Source organism: Anomaloglossus baeobatrachus, chromosome 2, assembly GCF_048569485.1.
Source record: "Anomaloglossus baeobatrachus isolate aAnoBae1 chromosome 2, aAnoBae1.hap1, whole genome shotgun sequence".
Lineage (NCBI taxonomy): Eukaryota > Metazoa > Chordata > Amphibia > Anura > Aromobatidae > Anomaloglossus > Anomaloglossus baeobatrachus.
The window spans coordinates 586,878,975-586,898,487 of NC_134354.1; positions in this window are offsets into that span (position 1 = coordinate 586,878,975).

Sequence of the window (19,513 nt, forward strand, 5' to 3'; positions counted from 1 at the left end):
TCTGTCTCTTTTGCTGTCTGTCTATTTCCTTGTCTATCTGTCTCTTTCCCTGTCTGTCTCTTTGCCTGCCTCTTTCCCTGTCTGCCTGTCTCTTTCCCTGTCCATGCCTGTCTGTGTCGTTCTGTCTCTGACTGTCTCTTTCCCTGTCTGTCTCTGTCTTTCTGTCTCTTTCCCTGTCTGTCTCTCTCTGTGTCTCTTTCCCTGTCTGTCTCTTTCCTTGTCTGTCTCTATCCGTCTCCACACCGACATCAAATTACCTCACACATAAGCTTCTTACACTAAGAATGTTCTTTCTTCCTATAGCAACCAATCACAGTTCCTATTAATGACCTGTAGTTTCTAGCTCCATTGACTTTAATGGAGGCAGGTTTTTTGGAGAGTAACTGTAAAGCGAGGGGTTAAATTTCCCTGTCATAACATAGTCTATGATGTTCCCTGAGTCACATGAGGTATCTGTGCAAAATGTTGTGATTGTAAATGCGATGGTGCAGATTCCTTCAGCGGACATACATACCCACATATACACATACATACACTCAGCTTTATATATTAGATTACTAGTTAAGGATAAAATAATCAGAGCAAAAAAAGAAATTAGGATATTAGCTTTGTTAGAGACTTTTAGCACTGCTAAGGATGTGGAGCCTCCTTTGACCACCATCCCAATGACCAAACGACCAGTTCTTGATTACCAAAACCATTAAAGGGGTTAAACAATAGAGTGCTGTGTATGTAAAAGCTTAGGAATTGATAACTGAAGTTAAGTGAATGAGCCAAAATTCAAATTCACTAAATTCACATTTGGCTGGGAAATACATTTTTTATTAATTCCTTACTGAAAAATGATGTAATGGTACATCATATGTTGACTCCCTGTCTTTGATGCCATCGTCACCATTAACAGCTACGAGTGGAGTGGAATTCCACTCACAGCTGTAAATCTGTTAAATGCAGTTATCAATCTCTGACTGTGGCATTTACAGCGCATGCCCCTGGGGACACGCTGTTCTAAACGCCCATAGTTGTCCATGCGGATGGGTTGCCATGAACCTCATGCCTGTTATAACGGTACTCCTATGAACGTGAGCATCTGGCTGGCATACGAAGGACACTGTGATTTTTGCAACATAAATTTTACTATAGTATTTCTGCACATTTTAGAGCAATCAGACAAACAATCACAGGTTCAAGTCCTCTATGGTGGCCTAAAAAATACAGTAAAAAGTTGAAAAAAAACAGTTTTAAGGAATGTGAAAAATTAAATAAAACAAATGTTTGAATCACCACCTTTTTCCCGTTTAAAAATAAAGAGATTTAAAAAATAAAATAATACACATAGGTGGTATGCTATATAGAGAGGAGGGGAGAAAAGGAAGGCGCTCTGCCTCTTAGCCCTCCCATCTGCAATATAATATTGTCAGTACCAACTGTCATCTGTTATTTCAGTAATATATTCACAGAATGTAATTGAGAATTTTGAGAGTGAAACATCAGGGGGAGAAACAAGCAAATTTGTCTGATAAGATATATTAAACAGTAGCTTATTTTTAGGTCTACTATTTATTTATGAAATTAAAAATGAAAACAATGGTTCTATTTTAAATTTAATTAATCTGATTGGTAAATGCTGTAATGAGAAAAAAAATCTAAACATCAGAACTGAGATTTTTTGGTCATCACAAACCCACAGAAAAAACCCCAATTAGATTAAAAGATCATATCTACACCACAATGGAATCAATAAAAGTGTCAGCTCCGGGAACAAAGGTACAACTCGTCTTGCAAAAAATATCCCTCAGATGGCTATGTCAATGGAAAAATTGAAAAGTCATGTATCTTTGAAGAAGTGACGTATAAAACAAAACTGCAAAAAGTCATTTAGTCGGGAAGAGGTTAAACTTAGTGGGTACAAGGTTTTGCTGGTAAAATCTGTTTATTTTGTGCTAAAGGTATTCCAGATCTGGAATTGCTGCCGGTGTTTTTTTTATTGCATCTAATATGGAGTGATGTCATTTAGGCTGGCTGTGCACTCCACTCCAACCCCCACCTTACCCAGTAGCTACAGGTGCTTTTATTATTTAGTAGTGGGTCTATCTTCACTCAAACATGTAGGATTTTTTTAAAGCCAGTCAGAGGCAAAAAGGAAGAGTAGGACCCAGCACAATAAGGTTGCTGTGACATGGCTGCTGGGCAGGTATTAAGATGGCCATTTTAATATGCTAAACATCTCAAAAAAAGTTTTTCTAGATTGATATTAGGGGTTTAAGCTCTGCCATCTTAGTGTGTGACTGTTCCTTTCTTTTTATAAATATTATGCATTATGAATAGATACGCACCTGTTCACACCAATGGAAGTGCTGCCAGTCTTTTTTTGTTTTCTTTGAGGTATTCCAGATCACCGAACATGATAAACAGAGGGGTCAAAAAAATAAAAAAAAATGATCTTCACCTTTCCCCCTACCTGTACTAAACCTTCACAGGCTTTTTCCTCCCCCACTCTTGTCTTCCCTTCTGCATTCACTCTTCAGTATCTCAACTGCTGAATAAAGGGCCATTTACACGCTGCAACATCGCTAATGATATATCGTCGGGGTCACGGTGTTTGTGACGCACATCCGGCATCGTTAGCGACATCGCAGCGTGTGACAGGCTTCAGCGACCTTAAACGATCGCAAAAGAGGCAAAAATCGTTTGTCTCAGAGAGGTCATTTATTTATGAAAAATCATCTGGTCAGTAGCGATGTTGTTCCTCGTTCCTGCGGCATCACATATCGCTATGTATGACACCGCAGGAACGACGAACATCTCCTTACCTCCGTCCACCGGCAATGAGGAAGGAAGGAGGTAAGCGGCATGTTCCTGCCGCTCATCTCCGGCCCTCCTCTGCTATTGGACGGCTGCCGTGTGATGTCCCTGTGACGCCGCACGAACCGTCCCCTTAGAAAGGAGGCAGTTCGCTGGCAACAGCGACGTCGCAGGGAAGGTAAGTCCGTGTGACGGGTGTTAGTGATGTTGTGCACCACGGGCAGCGATTTGCCCGTGATGCACAACCGACGGGGGCGGGTACGCTCTCTAGCGATATCGATACCGATATCGCAGTGTGTAAAGTATCCTTAAGCCTCAGACAACAACATGACAATTATATTACGGGATGCGGCTCCACTGTATATGAGGTGTTCTTCCAAGATCAGTATGAAGTTTATGTTGTTCAACAAGAGAGCTTTAGGGCGGCGTCAAACGCTACGATATATCGGGCGATATGTCGTCGGGGTCACAAATTCCGTGACGCACATCCGGAATCGTTAGACATATCGTAGCTTGTGACAGCTACAAACGACTGTTAACGAGCAAAAATACTCACTTTATCGTTGCTTGTTGACACGTCGTTCCTTTTCAAAATGTCGGTATTCCTGTGCCCCGGTTGTTCATCATTCCTGTGGCAGCACACATAGCTCCGTGTGACACCCCGGTAATGACAAACACAGCTTACTTGCGTCCCGCCGGCAATGCGATAGGAAGGAGGTGGGCGGGATGTTACGTCCCGCTCATCTCCGCCCCTCTGCTTCTATGGGCTGGCTGCTGTGTGACGTCAAATGTCGCTCCCCCTTCAGGAAGAGGATGTTCGCCGCCCACAGCGACGTCGTCCAGGAGGTAAGAACGTGAGGTTTAACGACTTTGTGCGCCACGGGCAACTAATTGCCCGTGACGCACAAATGATGGGGGCAGGTACGATCGCTCGATAGATCGTACCATGTGACGCCGTCCTAAGTGGGGCTTTACACGTTGCGACATCTCTTCCAAAATATCGTCAGGGTCACGTCGTTAGTGACGCACATCCGGCGTCGGTAGCGACATCGCAACGTGTAAATCCTTGGTGCGATGATAAACGATCGCAAAAGCGTCGAAAATCAGTGATCTGTGTAGCGTCGTTCATTTCCATAATGTCGGGTCGACCGCATGTACGATATTGTTTGTCGTTCCTGCAGCTCCACACATCGCTGTTTTCAAACCCGCAGGAGTGACAAACATCTCCTTACCTGTGTCCCGACGGCAATGCGGAAGGGAGAAGGTGGGCGGGATGTTATGTCCCGCTCATCTCCGCCCCTCCACTTCTATTGGCTGGCCGATTAGTGACGTCGTGGTGACGTCGCTGTGACGCCGAATGCATCTCCCCTTTGAAGGAGGGATAGTTCGGCAGTCACAGCGACGTCACCGAGCCGGTATGTGCGTGTGAAGCTGTCGTAGCGATAATGTTCGCTATGGCAGCAATCACCACATATCGCATGTGCGGCGGGGGCGGGTACTATCGTGCTCGGCATCGGTAGCCGATAATAGCGATGTTGCAACGTGTAAAGTACCCCTTAAGCGGCTTTACACGCTGCGACATCGCCCGAGCGATCTCGTTGGGGTCACGGAATTTGTGACGCACATCCGGTCGGTTTAGCGATGTCTTTGCGTGTGACACCTATGAGCGATTTTGAATCGTCACAAAAACGTTCAAAATCGCTCATCGGTGACATGGGGGTCCATTATCAAATATCGCTGCTGATTGGTGTATGAAGTAGTTCGTCGCTCCTGCGGCAGCACACATCACTATGTGTGACACCGCAGGAACGAGGAACCTCACCTTACCTGCGGTCGCTGGCAATGAGGAAGGAAGGAGGTGGGCGGGATGTTACGTCCCGCTCATCTCCGCCCCTCCGCTTCTATTGGGCGGCGGTTCAGTGACGCTGCTGTGACGTCGCTGTGACGCTGAACGAACTGCCCCCTTAGAAAGGAGGCGGTTCGCCGGTCACAGCGACGTCGGTAGGCAGGTAAGTAGTTTGACGGGTCCGCGCGATGTTGTGCGCCATGGGCAGCGAATTGCCCGTGTCGCACAACTGATGGGGGCGGGTACGCACGCTAGCGATATCGGTCACGATATCGCAGCGTGTAAAGTGGCCTTTTGTCTTATCTTTACTGTAAAACAATTTAGATATATCATAGGATATATAAAAGTGGGAATTTATCCATAATGTGATAGCTATTGTACACAAATACTAAGGTGGAGTTCTCAGAAACATCCTATAGGCAGAGCTTAGGTTTTCAGTGAGGAAAAATCCAACCTTGGCCTCAATTCTCTGTCCCACTAAGATCTGATTTAAATTCGATCTGAGGAAGAATTTAAAGACATTTTTGTTTAAAAGCGTCTGTCAAGTTTTGCCTGTCATTTTTACTATATGATTCCCTGATGTCCGTTGTTTTTAATGCATTAAAATAAAAAGTTTTTTTTATTTAGCTTATTTTTTTGAGCAACTTTAATAATGGAAGCATGACTTCCAGGTGAAGTGATGGAGCCTGACTTTCTATATGTGCCCCAAAATTTTATTTTATCTTATTTGTGTATCGCCCCCATGTCAGCGGCCGAGCCGCTCGGATCCGGAACCACGGTGGCTCGAAGAGTATCCGGACTCGGGGGTTCGTGCGGACACTCGAGTTTGAAAAGGGAAGTATGTACAGGGGAGTTAAAAGTTTGTGACGCCACCCACGGTGCGTTGTAATGCGGAGTACCACCACTGCTGTTGGGGAGCCCGATGGCGGTGATATGGCAGCAAGATGTTTAACCCCTCCGTGGGTAGGGGGTTGCACCTCGGGGCCCGGTGGTGGTAGTGAACGGGTGCCGTTGGGAGGAGGAAAGAGGTTTCTGTGTACTCACTCAGTCCAAGAATACTGACACCGACAACTTGTAAACCAGAATTCTGAGCACCACTGTAGCAGGGAGGGAGCACGCGTGGATCCGAGCCCTTGGTGTTGCTTGTTAGCCTGTGGCCTTTTCCGTGGCACCTTCTCACTTGTTGGACCCTATAGTCTGGAACTAATCGGGTCCCGCTCACCCGTATGGCTAACAGAGTGAGCTTGCTCTCAGGGTTCACGCTTGAGATTTGGTGGACTGTGTCTTTGGGAAAAATCCTATCCCATCGGTGCGCTAGTACCCCAATTTTGGAGCGGGTGAGGGATGAATCTTGAAGACTTCACCCCCGTCGGGTAAATTACCAGGACACTTGAAGCTACTTCCCGGCCTAGGGTCCGCGTACCCGTCGTGCCCTGGCCCCTGCCTGGAGATGGCTCAAGGCCGCCGGCTGCCCTCCTCGGCAATCCATGCCCCAGAAGTTCGTGTTGGTCATGCCAGTCCTGTGACCATGGTCCATATTTACTTATATATAAAAACTTTAATGGAGTCCATGTACCGGGTGTACACATTTTGACAATTTTCTAGCAAATCTGGTAAGTTTCACTCTTTTCATTAAAACTGGTTGATTAGGCACTTATTTACTAACAGTTTCTATATGAAAAACAAAAAACTGTGGAAAACAATAAACAAAAGCACCGATACCTAACAGTTCTATGGCATCGTAAAACTAATGGTATTATAACATTTTTCAACATTCTTCTCTGTAAGACCCTGAGCAACCTGGTAGCTGTTGCCCCTTGCGCCGACCCCCACCGGGGCCTCCTGGTGCTGTCTACCAGCACTGCACCTCACGAGGCCCTGATGGCCTTTTCCCTAGAACAAAGATTGGGAGAAAATTTCAACAAGGAGAGCGCAGTCTATTTAAAACCTTTAAGCTTGCAGGTTCCGGTCCCCTTTTTAGTGCTGGTTACCTCCTGCACACACTCTTGCAAAGTGTCCTGGCAAACCACAGCAACGGCACACAGGCACCACTTCCATTGCATCTACTGAGATCTTCTCATCCGAAGTGGACTCTGCTTCCATTTCAATGATCTCTAATGCCAACTGTGCCCGTGACGACAGGATCATCCTGCGGCCGTTTCCTCCATAACGGGGTACCCACGCAGCTTCTCGGGTACTGGAACCCGAATCGCCATCCTCCATCGTCTCCGGTTCTGAGTCCACGGTAACCGGGTAAATTTGGTCGGATGTTTCAGACTGGTCATCTTCTCCAAAAGTTGCACGCTCCGCTGCCGATGGTACGGGCAGTGCCTCTGGGTCAGCCGCAGCGGGGAGTGAAGGTGACAGCGACTCGGTGCTGGCCTGGAGCGGGGGCGGCTCGGATCCCACAGCCGCATCGGCTGGATTTGAGAAATCATCTGGGACTGGGTAACCGCTTACCTGCTCCTCCCGTGGAACTATGGTTTCATGTTTTTTGCACTGTTGCAGCCATCCTCCGCGTCTCCATCCGCGGAGCTGCTCCGGGAGCCTCTTTTGAACAGTCGCGCTGCTCCGCCATCTTGACACTGCGTCTTCCAGGAACGTTGTTGCAGAGTCCTGGCATCCCTGCTCCACTTCCGCTGTTGTTACATTCCAGCGTCTGGCGCCGACATCTTTGCGCGCGCCCCTTGGTCTTTTCTCAGCACTCTTTAACGCGCTGTGGCCCTCCGGGAACTTCCGGTTCCGGCCTCACATGCAAGACGAAGGGCGGGGCTTAGGCTTTGCGCACTTTCTCGGGGAAGACTGTTTTGGCGCGAAAAGATGGCGGACAATGATGGAATTGGCGGGAAAAGGACTCTTGACTTGCGGTTTTCAGTTTACAAGGCGCACATCACCCAGGTAAGTGGGTCCTGCTCGTATCCTGTTCGTGATGCCAGGTTTTTCGAGGTGTACCGCCCCCGTGTCAGAGGCCGAGCCACTCGGATCAAGAACCGCCGTGGCTCGAGGGGTCTCCGGACCCGGGGGTTTGTACGGACACTCGAGTTTGAAAAGTGAAGTATGTACAGGGGAGTTAGAAGTTTGTGACGCCACCCACGGTGCGTGGTAATGCAAAGCACCAGCGCTGCTGTTGGGGAGCCCGGTGGTGGTGGTATGGCAGCAAGATGTTTAACCCCTCCGTGGGTAGGGGGTTGCACCCTGGGGCCCGGTGGTGGCAGGGAAGGGGTGCCGTTGGGAGGAGGAATGAGGTTTCTATGTACTCACTCAGTCCAAGAATACTGACACCGACAGCTTGTAAACCAGAATTCTGAGCACGACTGCAGCAGGGAGGGAGCACGCGTGGATCCGTGCCCTTGGTGTTGCTTGTTAGCATGTGGCCTTTTCCGTGCCCCTTTCTCACTTGTTGGACCCTATAGTCTGGAACTAATCGGGTCCCGCTCACCCACATGGCTAACGGAGTGAGCGTGCTCTCAGGCTTCATACTTGGGATTTGGTGGACTGTGTCTTTGGGAAAAGTCCTATCCCATCGATGCGCTAGTACCCTGATTTTGGAGCAGGCGAGGGATGAATCTTAAAGACTTCACCCTGTCGGGTAAATTACCAGGACGCTTGAAGCTACTTCCCGGTCTAGGGTCCAGGTACCCTGTCGTGCCCTGGCCCCTGCCCGGAGATGGCTCAAGGCTGCCGACTGCCCTCCTCGGTAATCCGTGCCCCTTGACACGATTCCAGCTCTTACCAGGCCCAGACCAATGTCTGCCACATAGTAGCTTCAAGGAGCCCTGCTCCTGACCTCCTCTCTCCTTCACCTGCAACACAACACTCTTCTTTTTACTTTGTCACTTTCCCCTACCAACCCCCCAAGTGGGCGGCCCTATTCCCTTCAGGCCCCCAATGGTGTGTCTGGTGGGTATGGTGTAAAGTGTTCCTAGGGTTTTGACTGGCTCTGCTCTTAGCAACACCAAAGGACCAGGATCCATAACCAAGGATGATTGGATACCGTGCAGAAGGGCAGATTGCACAATACCCTGCGACGACCTGATAGGCCAGGGCATCACATTTGTTAATTGATTTCATTTTAATAACAAAATGTAGCAATGTTAAATATTTTTTCAGATGGCAACTGAGTAGACAAATCTGAATTTATGTGGAGTAATACATTCATGCCTTTTTATGTAAGGATTTGGTGCACATGATCAGAAATATTTCCAGCCATTGGCTGTTCAACCATAGGAGTAGCCATATTAAAATCAGATCGGTAAGCTGAATATACAGTGGCAGAAGAGAAGACCAAATCTTCTATACACGTAATATTCAAAACGACTCAACATAATAGGCAAAAAGAAAAAATACACCAGATTTACACTGAATTTATGAGCAGAGTGCTTCTTTGCTGTAGATATATGACTTACACAGCAGCCATCAATTACCACAGAGAGGCGTGTAGAGAGGTGGGTAAGGCCGGTTTCACACATCCGGCTTTTTGCCGTTTTACCGGATCCGGCGCTCTCCCGTACAGATAATACAGTACAATGACAGCGCTGTAACTTCCGGGTCACATGCGCCGGTAACATGACAGCATGTGACCGGCGCTTGTTGCTCTGTCATTGTACTTTATTAACTGTACGGGAGAGCGGCGGATCCGGCAAAACGGCAAAAAGCCGGATGTGTGAAACCGGCCTAAGGCATAAGGAGTACTCCCTTCACGAATACAGTGAATTTATAACTAATTGTTACATTCACAGCTCCCTTTAGCCATATGGCTCTATATTTTTTGCACTGTTTTGGCTAATAGGATTATGGACCTGTGGCTGTAATATGCTGCCCTCACATAGACCAACATATTCAACTGACATCGGCTTTAATCAGGGGAGATAACTCTGTAATATATTATTTAGCAGTGAAGATCATTTCCTAGCCTCTGTTATTTATTAGTATTCGCTATGTTTGATACACTGTAGACCAGATGAACAGCCTTTATTGCAGAGGTCACAGGCTCTTTTTCTATTCAACTCTGTATCCATGCTGATGAAGCTGGTAACCTTTTTTGCTGACCTACAAGAGTTTCCTCTGGACTTTAACATTCTGAACATCTGTCTTCAGGCTTCTGTCTAGAACCTCAAGAGGCCATGTTGTGCATTTTTATCGTGTATAGTAAAATCCACAATGGATTCTCTGTGAAAACTCAGTATCTCTTTATACCTCAGATTGTTTTACTGTCAATGTCAGTCAATTACCCTTTCGTTCAACAGTTCATAAGGGTTCTCAGATATCAATCATTGAATTTAATGGAAAACTGCTGATTTAAGTCAAACCAGATACATCATATTTATTTGTTCAGAATTATTTTGAAAATGTGTTTCACAAAACCTGTTAACATTTGCTTAGTATATAGGGTCACATTTACCATCACTACTGTGAAAAAAAGATCTTTCTTTGTATTTGTATTATTAGTCACTTAAAGCTTCCATTTATTACACGATCGCTTCAGATTTATAGTGATGAATTTTAACAATAATAATAATAATACTAATAATAATAAATAATAAATAAACTTATAACTCGCCACTATAAATCATTTGGGTCTGAAATATTTGTATAGTATCACAACTTTTGGCATTTTAATTGTTTACCAAAACATATTCAAGATACAGTAATATAATCAATATAGGATAAAAGTGCAGAATCTGAGGTTTAATTCAGGGTTATTCACATTCTAATTGTAGTAAGGTTTAAGGAATTACAGCTTTGTAATACACAGCATTTTCAAATGACCAAAAGTAATTGGACAATTATCCCTAAAGCCTTTTAATGGTCTCATTAATTCAATATCAATTAAAAAGGTAAAAGGTCTGGAAAAGGTAAAAGGTCTGGAGCTGATTCCAGATGTTTCTTTTGTATTTGGAACCTCTTGCTTTGAACCCACAACATGTGCTGAAATGAGCTCTCAATGGAAGAGAAACAGACCATCATTAGGCTGAAAAAAAGACGAAATCCATCAGACAGGTAGCAGATATGTTAGGTGTGGCCAAATTATTTTGCAAAAAACAGAGGGCACTGGTGAGCTTTGGAACTCAAAGAGGCCAAGATATCCACAGAAGACAACAGTAGTGAATGATTGCAGAATCATTTCAATGGTGATAAAAACCCTATTCACAACAACCACCCAAGTGAAAAACACTCTCCAGGGAGTAGGTGTTTCAGTTTTATAGGACTATCTTTAAGAGAAGTCTTAATGAAAGTCAATTCAGAGGGTTCACCATAAAGTGCAAACCATTTATCAGCCTTCAAAATACAAAGGCCATATTAGACTTTGCCCCCCAAAAATCTAAAGAAACCAGTCCAGTTCTAGAAAAGGATTCTTTGGACACATGAAACTAAGATCCATCTGTACCAGAATAATGGGAAGACAAAGTAAGGAAAAGGCTTAGAATGGCTCATTATCCAAAGATTTCCACATTCTCTGTAAAATATGGTGGAAGCACTTTGATGGCATGGGTATGCATAGCATCCATTGGCACTAAGTGTCACACAACAAGCGTGGCGAGAGCGTTCAGACCAATCGAAGTCTGACAAAAAATGAAAAACACAACTCAAAAACACCACAGACAAGGGGGAAACACCCAGGACACAATAACAACGGTGGGCCCTGGGACTAGTGAGTGAGTAGGTGGGCACTTCCTAACCTCACCTGTAGCTGTCACTACTCTCTTAGCCAGTCCCTATACAGTGTCTGCAACTGTTGCCGAGCAGCACCCTGGGTCCCTGCAAAAACTCTATAGAAGCCCTGGCTAGTGAGAGGCCGGTGAGGTCCACTAGACCCACTGCTGCACTAAAGATACAAGAGGGTAGGAGAAACAAACAGGTGATAAATATCCAAAATGGAGAGAATACAACTTCAGGAGAATCCACAGCAGCTCCTTCCACCAAGGCAGCTTTCATACAAATGGCTTTGTATAGTCAGCAAAGCGTGCTGGGAGACCTAGCTATTTAAGCACAAAGGGAGGTGTCTACAAAGCAGGTGCAGCTGATCTAAACTGCAAAAGAGCTGCTGAGAGAAAAACTGATATTTAATTACTTCAGTACCAAATTAAATAAAACAACATTTAGATGCAGAGTACTAGATAGAGATAAGGGGCTCCAGTCTTCAAGCTGCTACTAGTCTCCAAAATAGGGAGACGACCATGACAGTAACCCCCCCCCCACCTTAATGAGAAGCCTCCGGACTCTCATAACTGGTAACATCATCCAGCTCAATTGTGAACAGGTCCCTCAGGTTACCAGTGGGAGGTAACACACGTTTCCGGAGCAAGGACCTGTGGACTACAACGTGGGTTTTAAGTACTGGTGGAAGCTCCAGCCATACGGCCATAGGATTAAGAATTTTAGTTACCCTAAAGGACTGACAAACCTAGAGCTTAGAGCTTCAGACACACACTTCCACCTGGAATTGTTGATGGTCACTCATACTTAGTCATTTTTTGCACAGGTCTGGACCTGGACATTTATTACCATACACACACCTGATAATAGAGGGAAAACTCCTGACTGAACTAACAACGGAGGAGTCTCTCCATCAATTCCACACCTTATGCTCCAGTACCGCACATTTAGTAGGAACGGCTACCCTCCCCTGATCCTCTCTACAGGAGCTGCACTGAGGCCTTATTTTCCACTGAGGTGAGGGTAGTGCACCTTCTCTTTTCTTAGACACTTTGGTGGTAACTATTGGTGGACAGGTTGGCGGGTCTTTAATAAGTACCGCAGATATGGTGGCACACAGGAGCCTGGTTTCACAGAAACTGCCCAAACTGACTACTTCTCCTGACTGCCAGTCAATCAAGCTGTCACTAGTCTCCAAAGACAGGGAGATGACCGTGACACTGAGTCACTAGTGTTTATTAATAATGTGACTGAAGACAGAAGCAGCTGGATGAATTCCGAAGTGCACAGGGCTATACTTCTGCTTCACAGTACAGATGGACAATGACCCAAAACATATTGCTAAAGCAACCCAGGAGTTTTTTAAGGCAACGCAATGGAATATTTTGCAATGGCAGAGTGAATCACCAAATCTCAACCCCATTGAGCATTCATTTCACATGCTTAAGACACAACTTAAAGGAGTTTTCCAACTAATAAAATGTTAATTTTAAAGTTGATTTTAATCAATAGATCTTGGAATAAAAATAATTTCCAATTGGATATGTTTATTTTTTTTCCCTGTGCTGAGATAATCTTATATATGTGTCCCTGTTATGTACTGTGTAATGGCCGAGTCTGACTGTACAGGAACATGGTCTGATCATATCACAGCTCCTGGGCTGGAGAGGAGGTAAAAGAGTATTAAGATATTACAGCAGGGGACAAAATCTGTGAAAAAAAATGGATTGTTTGGTAAAGAAACCTCAGAACAAACCACCATTGATAAATCTAAGAACCACAATACAAAATATTCATGTGGGTTTTTTACAACTTTTAACAGATCTCACAAGACCATTAGGAACATTTTATCTAAGTATTGGTCTACTTTGGGAAGTGATCACATTTTATCTGGTCACCTACCTACTGTACCAAGTATCATAAAGAAATAGTATCAAGAATCTTATAGCTCCAAATGTAAATGTGGTTGTATGATTGCTCCACTTTTCAATCATTAGTTACTAAGGATATGTTTCTAATTGATAATTTTTATAGCTAAAATTCTTCATTGGTTATTCGTTATTTATTTACCTGAGTGCAACCATCAGTACGTTGGAAGAATTACACAACCTGTTCATTGTAGGCTTAATAAGTATCAATTTAATATAAAAACTGGTGTTCTTAATCATAGCCTAGCTAAGCATTTTGCATTAGAACATAATAATAAGTAAAGTAATAATAAAAGAAATAACAAAAAATATTTCAATAAATCTACACTTAAGTATATTGGAACACATATCAGATCATTTGCCCAATAGAGTTCAAAGACTAGTTAATAGTGATGAGCGAGTACTAAAAAGCTCGGGTTCTCGAAGCTCGGGCCGAGCCTCCCAAGATACTCGTGTACTCGGGCCGAGCAACGAGCCCAATGTTATCCTATGGGAGACCCGAGTATTTTTGTGAAATGACCCCCCGGCAGCATGTAGAAACCCTAAAAATGTCACAAAAGTCTCAGAAGAGTGCTCAAATGACATGGCAACAGCATGGGGAAGACCCCTTGAAGCATTTATCACTCAAAAGTCACAGCTGTGAACAATTTTGTCCGCGTTTCACGCCATTTTTACGGACTCACCAGAAAACCTTCCAAAATGACCCCAAAATGATTTTTCATGGCAGAAATGTTAAGGGCACATACCCAATAGTGAGATAGAGCTGGTGTATGTTACTTTTTGAGATTAATACATGAAAGATTTTACGTGAAAACATTGTGTGGCACTCCGATGTCCCTGAGAAGAGACGTACATGAAGGCCTCTTGAGTCTAATGTGCCCATTTTGAGGAAGTGAGTCTTTGTAGTATTTTCCTTTGCCAGGGCAGTCCAAAATTGTGAGGTTCACCAATGCCCCTGCATACAGACGTGCATGAGGGCCTGTAAACCTGAAGTGCCCATTGTAAGGAAGTGGGTCTATTGTAGTATAGCCCTTAGGCAGGGCAGCCAAAAATTGGGAGGCTCCACATTGTCCCTGGATAGAGACGTGCATGATGGCCTGTAAACCTGAAGTGCCCATTGTCAGGAAGTGGGTGTATTATAGTATAGCCCTTAGGCAGGGCAGCCAAAAATTGGGAGGCTCCACGTTGTCCCTGGATAGAGACGTGCATGAGGGCCTGTAAACCTGAAGTGCCCATTGTCAGGAAGTGGGTGTATTATAGTATAGCCCTTAGGCAGGGCAGCCAAAAATTGGGAGGCTCCACATTGTCCCTGGATAGAGACGTGCATGATGGCCTGTAAACCTGAAGTGCCCATTGGAAGGAAGTGGGTCTATTGTAGTATAGCCCTTAGGCAGGGCAGCCAAAAATTGGGAGGCTCCACGTTGTCCCTGGGTAGAGACGTGCATGAGGGCCTCAAAACATTAAGTGTCCATTTTAAGGAAGTGGGTGTATTATAGTATAGCCCTTAGGCAGGGCAGCCAAAAATTGGGAGGCTCCACGTTGTCCCTGGATAGAGACGTGCATGAGGGCCTGTAAACCTGAAGTGCCCATTGTAAGGAAGTGGGTCTATTATAGTATAGCCCTTAGGCAGGGCAGCCAAAAATTGGGAGGCTCCACATTGTCCCTGGATAGAGACGTGCATGATGGCCTGTAAACCTGAAGTGCCCATTGTCAGGAAGTGGGTGTATTATAGTATAGCCCTTAGGCAGGGCAGCCAAAAATTGGGAGGCTCCACGTTGTCCCTGGATAGAGACGTGCATGAGGGCCTGTAAACCTGAAGTGCCCATTGTCAGGAAGTGGGTGTATTATAGTATAGCCCTTAGGCAGGGCAGCCAAAAATTGGGAGGCTCCACATTGTCCCTGGATAGAGACGTGCATGATGGCCTGTAAACCTGAAGTGCCCATTGGAAGGAAGTGGGTCTATTGTAGTATAGCCCTTAGGCAGGGCAGCCAAAAATTGGGAGGCTCCACATTGTCCCTGGATAGAGACGTGCATGATGGCCTGTAAACCTGAAGTGCCCATTGTCAGGAAGTGGGTGTATTATAGTATAGCCCTTAGGCAGGGCAGCCAAAAATTGGGAGGCTCCACGTTGTCACTGGATAGAGACGTGCATGAGGGCCTGTAAACCTGAAGTGCCCATTGTCAGGAAGTGGGTGTATTATAGTATAGCCCTTAGGCAGGGCAGCCAAAAATTGGGAGGCTCCACGTTGTCCCTGGATAGAGACGTGCATGAGGGCCTGTAAACCTGAAGTGCCCATTGTAAGGAAGTGGGTCTATTATAGTATAGCCCTTAGGCAGGGCAGCCAAAAATTGGGAGGCTCCACGTTGTCCCTGGGTAGAGACGTGCATGAGGGCCTCAAAACATTAAGTGTCCATTTTAAGGAAGTGGGTGTATTATAGTATAGCCCTTAGGCAGGGCAGCCAAAAATTGGGAGGCTCCACGTTGTCCCTGGGTAGAGACGTGCATGAGGGCCTCAAAACATTAAGTGTCCATTTTAAGGAAGTGGGTGTATTATAGTATAGCCCTTAGGCAGGGCAGCCAAAAATTGGGAGGCTCCACGTTGTCCCTGGGTAGAGACGTGCATGAGGGCCTCAAAACATTGTTCCCATTGCAAAGGAGCGGGTCTCCTGTCGTTGTAATGTCCATTCTGCAAAGAATGGGCGAAAAAATTTACCACTGGGGGTATACCTGAAACAAAGGCCTAAGTATTGCAATTTGTAACGGTCATCATCATGGTGGCGCATGAGGAGAAGGAGGAGCAGTCCAGCGATTATCCAAAGTCCAGAAGTGTGTACCCATGAGTGAGTGGAGGTACATGGCAAACTTTAAATTCCGCTCTCATTTGCTGGTGGTGTGGTGAAGTCTGGCCCAATCCAACCCTTGTTTATCTTGATCAGAGTCAGCCTGTCAGCATTTTCAGTTGACAGGCGGGTGCGTTTATCTGTAATGATTCCACCTGCGGCACTAAAAACACGCTCTGACAAAACGCTAGCAGCAGGGCAGGCCAGGACTTCCAAGGCGTAGAGAGCCAATTCATGCCACGTGTCCAGCTTGGATACCCAATAATTGTAAGGCACAGAGGAATGTCGGAGTACAGTTGTTCGATCTGCAAGGTACTCCTTCAGCATCTGGGCAAACTTAGGATTTCTTGTGGCACTACCCCGCACCTCAGGGGCTGTGGTACGTGAGGGGCTGAGAAAACTGTCCCACATCTTAAAGACTGTTCCCCTACCTCTGGCGGATTGGACTTGTGACTCTCTCGGCTGTACGCCTCGGTTGTCCACTGATTCCTGACCTATGCCGCTAGCGTTTTGTGAGGGGAATGCTTTGCCTACTTCCGTGAGTATGGCCTTCCGGAACTGCTGCATTTTGGTTGACCTCTCCTCCACGGGAATAAGAGACAAAAAGTTCTCCTTGTAGCGTGGGTCTAACAGTGTTACCAACCAGTAATGATTGTCGGCCAAGATGTTCTTAACGCGAGGGTCACGAGACAGGCAGCTTACCATAAAGTCAGCCATGTGCGCCAGACTCTTAACAGCCAGGACTTCAGTAGCCTGACCAACAAGATGACTGAACATGCTGTCCTCCTCCTCCTCCTCCTCCTCATCTACCCTGTCCTCTGGCCAGCCACGCTGAACCGAGGATATGACTGGTGTGCATGTCATATCCTCAATTTGGCCGGAGAGTTGCTCCATGTCTTCATCCTCCTCCTCGTCATAGTCCTCCACTGCACGTTGTGATGAGACGAGGCTGGGCTGTGTGTTATCACCCACACCCACTACTGTTTCTTGCTGCAACTCATCGCGCTTCGCCTGCAATGCATCATGTTTGTTTTTCAGCAGAGACCGTTTTAGAAGGCAGAGTAGCGGTATGGTGACGCTAATAATGGCGTCATCACCACTCACCATCTTGGTGGAGTCCTCAAAGTTTTGGAGGATGGTACATAGGTCTGACATCCATCTCCACTCCTCAGGTGTTATGTGTGGAGTTTGACCCATTTCCCGACGGCTTAGGTGATGCAGGTACTCAACAACTGCCCTCTTCTGCTCACATATCCTGACCAACATGTGCAGAGTTGAATTCCAACGCGTGGGGACATCACACACGAGTCTGTGAGCCGGAAGATGCAAACTGCGCTGAAAGCCGGCAAGGCCGGCTGAAGCAGTAGGTGACTTTCGAAAATGTGCAGACAGGCGGCGAACTTTTACCAGCAGATCAGACAGCTCTGGGTATGACTTTAGAAACCGCTGAACCACGAGGTTGAGCACATGGGCCACGCATGGAACATGTGTCAGCTGGCCTCGCCTCAAAGCCGCCACCAGGTTCCGGCCATTGTCACACACGACCTTTCCTGGCTTTAGGTTCAGAGGTGTGAGCCAGTGATCTGCCTGCTGTTTCAGAGCTGTCCACAGCTCTTCTGCATTGTGGGGTTTGTCACCTATGCAGATTAGCTTCAGCACAGCCTGTTGCCGCATCGCCGAGGCAGTGCTGCAGTGCTTCCAGCTTGTGACTGGTGTGGAGGGTACAGTGGATGAGGATGCGCAGGAGAAGGAGGAGGCTGAAGAGCATGACATTCCGGAGCTGTAGAGTGTGGGTGAAACACTGACTGAGGTAGGGCCTGCAAACCTTGGTGTGGGAAGGACGTGTTCCGTCCCTCGCTCAGACTGGGTCCCAGCTTCCACAATATTAACCCAGTGTGCCGTCAACGAGATGTAGCGGCCTTGCCCACAAGCACTTGTCCACGTGTCTGTGGTTAGGTGGACCTTGGGTGAAACAGCGTTGTTCAGGGCACGTGTGATGTTTTGTGACACGTGGTTATGCAACGCGGGGACGGCACACCGGGAGAAATAGTGGCGGCTGGGGACCGAGTAACGTGGGACAGCTGCCGCCATCAGGTCACGGAATGCTTCTGTCTCCACCAGCCTAAAAGGCAACATTTCCAGCGCAAGCAGTCGCGAAATGTTAGCATTTAGAACTGTGGCATGTGGGGTGTTGGCAGTGTATTTGCGCCTGCGTTCAAAGGTTTGCTGAATGGATAACTGAACGCTGCGCTGGGACAAGGACGTGCTTGATGATGGTGTTCTTTCTGCGTAGGCAACTGCAGGTGCAGGAGTGGAGGAGGCTTGTTCGCAGGCAGCATGGACAGGGGATTGGCTCGCATGCACAACCAGCGAAGACGTAGCAGTGACATCAGCAAGCACTGCTCCTCGACTCTGTTGTACTTCCCACAAAGTCGGGTGCTTGGCTGACATGTGCCTGATCATGGTGGTGGTGGTCAGGCTGCTAGTTTTGGTACCCCTGCTGATGCTGGCACGGCAGGTGTTGCAAATGGCCTTTTTTGAATCATCTGGATCCAACTTAAAAAACTGCCAGACTCGGGAAGACCTAACATTTGTACAGGCACCTTGTGTCGTCGTGTTGTTCCGGGGAACGGTTGCCTGACTTCTGCCTGGGGCCACCACCCTGCTTCTTACTGCCTGTTGTGATGCTACGCCTCCCTCCCCCTGTGCACTGCTGTCCTCGCTCTGCATATCCTCCTGCCAGGTTGGGTCAGTTACTGGATCATCCACCACGTCGTCTTCCTCTTCCGCACCCTGCTCCTCCTCCTGACTTCCTGACAATTGTGTCTCATCATCGTCCACCACTTGTTGAGACACGTTGCCAACTTCGTGAGAACGTGGCTGCTCAAATATTTGGCCATCTGTACAGACGATCTCCTCATGACCCACTTCAATATGAGCTGGCGAGAGGCCAGAATGTGTGAATGGAAACGTGAACAGCTCTTCCGAGTGTCCAAGTGTGGGATCATTAATGTCCGAGGAGGACGTGTACTCAGCCTGGTGGTAGGAAGGAGGATCAGGTTCAGAAATGTGCGGTGCAGTATCACGGCTACTGACACTTGACCGTGTGGAAGACAGAGTGTTTGTGGTGGTGCCAATCTGACTGGAAGCATTATCTGCTATCCAACTAACAACCTGTTGACACTGGTCTTGGTTCAAGAGCGGTGTACTGCTGCGGTCCCCAAGAATTTGGGACAGGACGTGCGAGCGACTAGATGTGGCCCTTTGTTGTGGCGAAATTAGAGCTTGCCCACGACCTCGGCCTCTGCCTGCACCACCATCACGTCCACTTCCTTGTTCCTTGCCAATGCCCTTGCGCATTTTGCAATGCTGTGCACTGCTGACGTGTATATTCACTACTTGTGCGTTATATCAAAGTTTGTGGAAATTGCACAC